The sequence below is a fragment of the Camelus dromedarius genome, chromosome 13 (assembly GCF_036321535.1).
Source record: "Camelus dromedarius isolate mCamDro1 chromosome 13, mCamDro1.pat, whole genome shotgun sequence".
Taxonomy (NCBI): domain Eukaryota; kingdom Metazoa; phylum Chordata; class Mammalia; order Artiodactyla; family Camelidae; genus Camelus; species Camelus dromedarius.
The window spans coordinates 32,802,277-32,810,404 of NC_087448.1; the positions used below are offsets into that span (position 1 = coordinate 32,802,277).

General features: G+C 31.6%; 1 non-coding gene across 1 annotated transcript; it reads left to right on the forward strand.

The window, feature by feature from the left end:
* Positions 1-1,195: 1,195 nt before the first annotated feature.
* On the forward strand, positions 1,196-1,358 carry LOC116157284 (U1 spliceosomal RNA). Its single transcript, XR_004141319.1, has one exon. It is a non-coding gene; the product is annotated as a U1 spliceosomal RNA (small nuclear RNA).
* Positions 1,359-8,128: the final 6,770 nt, after the last annotated feature.

An 8,128-nucleotide genomic window follows, 5' to 3' on the forward strand; every position in this document is an offset into this window, starting at 1 on the left:
GTGTTCTGCCAGATGGGCTGATTTAATCTCTAGTAAAGGGTCATATTCTATGCATAAGTTGACTTCTGTTTCTAAAAATCCTGAAATTTTCTTGTTCTGATCTTAAGACTAGACTCATTAACAAACTATCATATCTGTATTTTCTACAGGAATTTGAAAAATAAATATGTTTTAGAGCATGGATGACAATTCTTGGCAGAGTCCAGTTAGTTCTTTTCTTCCCCTTATGCTGAAATAAGGTGCCATGATTTAAAGAATTATACTGATGCTTGGAAATGTGTGCGAGAGTAAAAGGATTTTTTAAATTGAAGTACAGTTGGTTTATAAAGTATTAATTTCTAGTGTACAGTGTAGTGATTGAGTTATACATACACATATAAGTTTATAAGCAATACACCTACTTGTTGATAAATACTGAGTTTTTAGATGAGAAAAAAGGTTGCTCAGCATGAAGAGGGGCATCAAGTTTAAAGGAAAATCGAAACTCCAATTCATAGAAGCTCCCATTATTGGAGCTAAAGCTCCTATATTATTGCTGTGAAACAGGGTAGGTAGGCTCTTGCCACAGAGTGAAAAGGGATGTTATAATGAACTATTGGTGTCTGATCAGTCCCAAGAAGTTGAGTCAGAACACCACAGGGTTGCTGGGAACACTGGACAGCTACATGTAAAAGAATGAAATTAGAACATTCTCTAATACCATATACAAAAATAAACAAACTGATTAAAGACCTAAATGTGAGACCAGACACCATTAAACTTCTAGAGGAAAACATAAGCAGAACAGTCTTTGACATAAATCATAGCAATATTTTTTGGATCCATCTCCTAGAACAAAAGGAATAAAATAAAAATAAACAATTGGGACCAAGTTAACTTAAAAGCTTTTGCGCAGCAAAGGAAATCATCAATAAAATGAAAAGACACCATACTGAATGGCAGAAAGTATTTGAAAATGATATGGCCAATAAGGGGTTAATATCCAACATATATAAACAGCTCATACAACTCAACATCAAAAAACCAAGCAACCTGATTTTTAAAAATTGGCAGAAAAACTGAAGAGACATTTTTCCAAAGAGGGAATGCAGATGGCCAACAGGTACATGAAAAGATGCTCAATTTCACTAAGCATCAGAGTAAATTTGTAATATCAATTTCTTTTGGAAATTTCCTCAAAAGTTTTTGAGAGATAATACTTACCTGGCAGGGGAGGATACCATGATCACAAAGGTGGTTTTCCCAGGGCGAGGCTCATCCACTGCACTCCAGATGTGCTGACCCTTGCTCTTTCCCCAAATATGGGAAACTACTGCTTAATTTGTGGTAGTGGCAGACTGCATTCACACTTTCCCCATATATTAAAAAAAATAAAGATAAACATTTTGATATTTTAAATTTTGTCTAATTTTTCTTTTTGCCCACAATACACTTTTCAAATGAATAATTGTGCTCACATCAAAAGTTTTGCCAGGTGGCCATTGTAGTTTTGATGAAATTTTGTTATTTAGAAAGATAGTTGACCAAAGGCAAGACTTGTCCTATAAAAATGCCAGTCTGACAAGAACTTTGGGACATGTTGGCCATTAGGATAGAGGCAATTTATTGTGTCTATTCTTACTTTCTTGTCTATGAACTTCTTCTTATAAACTGGAAACAGAAAGTGGAAAAAAAAACAGTTCAAGGAATAAATGATGACACTATTAACAAAAGGACAGATTTGTACTGACCTAAGACCAAGGAAAAGGATTTTTAAATTGATGAGATTAGCATTACTTTAAAAATGTTCCTTTTATTTCTAGGAGGCATAATTATCTCAGAATTTGGAAGCTTCATCAAAGAAATAGGCACTCAGTCTCAAAGTGGGAACAACTTCACCCTCATGATCAGAAAGTCTTTCCAAGCAAGAGACGCTTGGAGTCCTCAAGTAATGCATTTTTCTATAAATCTTAAGCCTTAATGGCTATTTTGGCAAGCTTTTCAAGGTTGTCTACTGTTGACTACTCAGTAGTATTTAAATTAGAAACAAAAGAAAGTTAATCCTACTGATTAAGTAGGACTGAATGGTGTGGGAGTATGATTTTGATGGATTCAAGTCATTCAAGGCAGGGAACTTATTGGAGACGTTTGTAACACAGTAGATTAAAACTTGCTCACATGGAAAGAAGCAGGTCTTAGGACAAAGTTTGATAAGAAAACTGTTCCGATAACTGAGCTTTTTGTCCAGGTGAAAAACCTATTGTCTTGTCAAAACAACAATTTGCCTGATGAGCAAAATTGTTGCTAAGATAAATTGTAACTGTTTCCTGAAGCAAAAAGCAAAGATACTGCAATTCGCAGTCTATTATACTGGGTAAGAATTTCTTGGAGCAAATAGTTGTTATGAAAAAGTTGATCTCAGTTCAAAACAGTTAAGTTATTTCTCTATAAGTCGTCTCAGTTATTACTATTAATTTGTGCTGTATTGTGAACTAATTATACACTAATCTTTGGCCTTTCATTGTGGCGTATTATTGCACTTAGTGATTTTTCTTATGTATGTTTGCATCCTGTATAGAACGTAGTATAATTTTGTTTTTAAATACATATTCGGTAAGCCTAATGCTCTTTTTGGTCACATTAACCAATTTCAAAAACAGGTTAGTTCAATTAAACTTCATATTTTTGAAAAATTATTTTCACAAACCATTGTTGCAATAAGTTGACACTCTAATTTTATTAACATCCTACAATTCTTTCATTAGGACACTGGCTTTTTCTTCAGTCAAGACCTAGAAAAATTATTAAAATAAGAGAATGATAAAGATACAGGTAAGATTTTGTTTATGGAAACTGAAGAGCAAAGTGTCCTACCTGAAAAGTATTTATGGCTTACTATTTCCTACAGTGAAACTTTAGAAAGAGGCAACCTACAAGGAATATATAAGTCGAACTGCGACTATTTTAGTCAAGTTAGCTCCTGAATCGCAATGGTGAAATAAGGTGGATTTGAGGTGAATACTTTTTCTTACATTTCCTATTAAAATTATTTTCCCAATTAAATTTTTCTTGTCTTTATTTAATACAAGGATAGCAAGACAAATGAATCTGAATTTAATACTAAGACTAAATAATTGAGACTAAAATTGGTAAAGTGAGGCACTGAGGTTTGAAAGTTACAAGGATGTTTGAATCATGATGAGGTTAATTATATCTAAAGACAAATGTGGAGTGAATGAAGCATCTTAGACTATTTGGGAAAGAATTTAGATAAATACTTAATTTGATAATGTGTTTGTTTATATTTTTGGTGTTAGTCTTAAAAATGGAAAGTATTCTATTGAATATTACCATGAATTTTATTATGAATTTATTTTATGATTGCCTTTGTAAAAATTAAAATATAATTGACTCATGCTATTACATGAATTTCAGGTGTACTATATATTGATTTGATATTTTTATAGATTATACTCCACATAAAGTTATTATAAAATATTGGCAATAGTGAATTTTAAAAGTTAGCTTTTCCAGTGGGCAATAACAACACAGTTTTCCGGGATCCATGAAGAGATTCTTCTCACAATCACTAATTTGTTAAGGGAAATTTAATCATATTAGTTCTCTACGATTTGAATGAAAAGGGTTTTTATTAACCTCATTTGGAAAATATTAAAATTATTTTAAAAGTTATTTTATTGTCTTTGATTTGAGGTTTCCTCAATTTTTATGAATGTTGATTGAAGTGGAAAAACTTTTTTTAAATCTAATTTTTAAACAAAAGATTAAATCTGTTTGTCACTTATTCTCTTTCCTCATAAGGTCCTTTTCTTGACCATTCTTTCAAAGATAAAGATTTTTTTCCCTCAGTCTAAAGAGTGTGGCATCTACTTATCTGTAGAGAATAACAATAACATCAACAAAACTTCTCAGCAAAAGAAAATGTGATTAAAAATTAATTAAAATTTATAAAAATCCAGTAATAGATAAAGCAATAATAGTCCATTCATTCCAATGTTATGTTTATTAGATGATGTATTAACACCACATTTGATTTTACATGAGTTCAGCCATTCAATCACATGATTTTTTGAAACTGTGCAAAAGTAAAATATGACAAAATACCAATTTGTGCAGCTTGGCTCTAATATACATCTTTTATAATAAGAAAACAACTATTATGTGATCCAAATAATTTACTCTTATCAGCTTAATAATCATAATGAATTTCTACTGAAATTTTCTCTCTATTTCAGTGTCAGCTACTGAAATTTTCTCTCTATTTCAGTGTCAGCTAACAAGAATTAATTTCCATATTATCTTTTTTATGGCATTTTAGATAGCATGAAATAGATCTTGCTTCTTAACAAGCCCTGACATTTCCCATCTTTCTTCTAATTTGTTTTAAAGGACACCTGAATATATTCCTCTATTTCTTGTATTCAGAATGAAAATGCACTGTAATAAACATACTAACTTTTAGATTTTATGTTATCAAAAATACCTCTGATTTTTTGTCTGATTTAATAATTCTTGGTTAGTCAGTATCTGAAAAAGGATCCAAACAATATTTGAATAAATTACACTGCGTCTCGTCCTTGTGACCCACATCTCAGTAGTGATTCCAATACTGATACACTTCTTTTGACTGTCACTGTGTTGACATTTCAGATTACCATGAGACCAATGTGTCATGAGATAGCTGAGAGTGAATGAAAAGTTGAATATCCACAGCACGCATCTAAAATAATTTATTCACATTGTAATGTCACATTATTGCACTTCTGAAGGCACTGAAATCTAAAGGATTTTACTTTAATTCTTTATATTAATTATATTTTCAGTTTCTTTGAAAAGCACATTAAACATAAAATTTTTAAAAAATCCTTAGGACATACAAATCTGTAAATATTGTAAATTCAAAGAGCCATTATCATCCATCTGAATAATAAAAATTCATAAAAAAAAACCTAGACTTGAGTTTTGTTTGCCTATCTGATTTATTTTAAGGATGTATGTAACATTTACCTGTTATGCTTACTATAAACAATGGTTCCAAGTGACATAATTTTGCTATTGTAAATGTTGATAACTGAATATTTAAAGAAAATTTCAGTGAATACATCAAGACCAGACATGTAATTTTTATCTATTTTATGACTATCCTTCCAATGAAATAGAAACTTTTAGCTGAGGTAAAAAGGAAAAAAAATGCTTCTAGAAATTATACATTTTTTGCTGTTATTTGTTTCATGCTTGTAATCCCACAGCTTCTTAAAAGTGAATGTGATAAATTACTATCAGTCTATGACAGCTTTTTGATGTGTCTCTCTGTACATGAGAAACTAAGTTGAGACACCTGAACTCATTTCTCATGGGATTGTGAACAACTATAAAAAATGGCTTTGTTTTGGACTTGATAGGGTTCTCTGAAATGAAAATGCCATTATGTCGAGGACAGCACATCAATCTAATTTGCTACCTGGATTCCCCAGTCTCATCTTTTCCCAGTTGAGACTGTTTCACAATATGCAAGATATCAGTCTTGCTTCACAATTTAGTAATATTTTCTAAGTGATTTTTATGTTTGTATTAACAGAGATGGAACAGACTAGTTTGGCTAATTTAAATTGTTACTAATGAGTTTACCTAAAGTCAAAACAGGAGGATTGTAGTCTGTGGGCACTGTGGTTTTTTGTGAGTACCCCCATGATATGCCAGCCAAGATTATACCATAGGCATCTCCCCAAAAAACAAATGAGTAGATGGAAACAAAAAGCTACTATTGTGTTTTGTTTAAAAACCAAAGAAAGGAAAGTCTCTAATTGTGTATTAATTTTATGCAAAGGTGTGAAACAAAAATACTGTTCTCTTGATTTTTGCTATATTTTTGTGATTGGATATAAATTTGACAGGTTAGAAGAAAGAGAAATATCTATATAAGAAAATCCTGCATCTTTTTATTGTCCTAAAAGAATGTAAACAATATAATCATATTGATTTAATAAGAATTATAAGAAATTATAATAAGAAATTGACACATAAAATTTATATTAAAAATAAATCTCAAATTTGAAAATGTGCACCATGATCTCTTTTGCAATTTATCTAGACATTTCTTAAGTGCTACTATGCATGCTTATAAATGTTTTAATGTATTTATCAAAGCATATGTCATGAATTTAATGGGACTGAATATATGTATGTACAAATTGATCTAAAGTTTTATTACCCTGCGTTTTTCTTTTCTTTTTTTTTTTTTTTACTGGATTGCATGTCTATATACTAGGAAAGAGTTCTGTTTAATATGGGGTAACTGAAGCCTTCAAGTTTCCATGTAGAATTATGTGGGTGGGTGTGTGTGTTGGGGGGGTGGGTAGTGTAGTGTAGAAGACATATGATTATCATCTTAAAAAGATAATAAGCCCAAAAAGACTAGAACCAGTCATCTCTAAAATAATTTCATTATTCTTGAGCCCCCATTATTAAAATTATTCAGTGATCCATTCTAGCATATGGATATGTGGCAAAAATAGCTCCTGTAAGTCGGCTGAAGTATGCACAGGTGTTTTAAAACATTGTTCCCAGGAGTTAGAATGCAAGGACGATCTGCACCTCAGTTTTGTATATTATCCGTGGTTCCCTTGAAAGATAGTACATTCAATGTGTACTTTTAAAGGACTTAATTGAAGTAGCTATTTATAGTGTTAGAGATGGAATCAAATGGTTTCATAGGACGTTTGAAGCCACTCCAGGACTAGTAACAGCCAGAAACCATTTCCAACACTGAATTCCAGTGTGAATTTAGTCACCTGTCAGAAACCATAGTTTGAGAAAGATGCAGCTACTTTCAGAACCACATGAAAGCAGAGTTATAAGGAGCTTCATAATATGAATTCATTCTTTTCCTTTATTTGACCACCTACTAGATGTCTTCATTGCTTGAAACTAACCAGAAGCCAGAGGGAAAGGAATCTGGGGTTATACAATCTGTATAGTACTCAGCCTCCCAGCATTCAGAGCAGAAAAGAGAAGGATTAAACATGAGCTGAGAGGTACCAAGGGAGGATAACCAGCACAGGTACCTTTTTTCTTTTTTTTCAAAATGCTGATTGAAAGTTATTTCAAACAGAACTACTCAGTCAAAATCCCTGGATTTAGAACCCAAGAATCTGCGTATTACAAACAGCACCAAGGTGAATTTCTAGACATTAAAGTTTGGAAATCTGGGGAGAATCACCTGAAATATTCCCAAGGAAAGAATTACATTGTGCATATTTTTGCCTAGCAAAATATTTTAACAAAGTTTTTTTTTTTTTCTAAACAAATGAGCTTCTCTCTCCCCGAGATGAATTGCATGATCTTCTTAGAGAATATTCTCACACTGCTGGCAGTTTTTGAAATAGCAGCGTTTTCTTTCTCCTATGACTTGTGTGAGACAGTACCTGTTTAGCACTATTGTTAAATTAGGTTACTGTTCAGTCTGTATTTCTACTAACAAAAAGCCTAATCTTGCTTGTAAAATGACTATAAACTTGGATAAAACACTTACTAATAACGATTTCATGAAAAGTGCCTAATCTTACAGTATAATTTTCAAAAAGGTAATATTGTGACTTTCATGGAAATCTATAAAATAAAGATGGTCAGTGAGTTTAACTCATTAACTAGTGAGGGCACCAATAAGACATTAAAATTCATCCGAAGAACATTTGACACTTTGGGCAATTTAACAAAGAACTATTAGGAAAAGATTTTGAGGTTATTTTCAAAACTACTTGATGTCCAAAATGGCCATAAACCACAATCTTTATCTTGTTATTGGTCCCAATGGATGAAAAATACTTCCATCTCCAATGGCCAACAATTGACAAGTTAACCTCTGCCTCTATAGAGTTATAAAATAGACAATACACATCAATTCCAACATTATGCTGACAAGACACTTAGTATTCACTTTTACCTATTTCTGAACTTACAATAATTTTTTTCTAACATTAATAACCATTCCTAACTTAAATGTCAAGTCAAGAGACCTATAATGATATTTGGGAGCATAAGCACTTTATTATTACTTAAATACTGTAACTGAATTAAAACTCCACTGGATGAAATTTGTTTAAAATGTAAGATAATTCTATTCAACTGT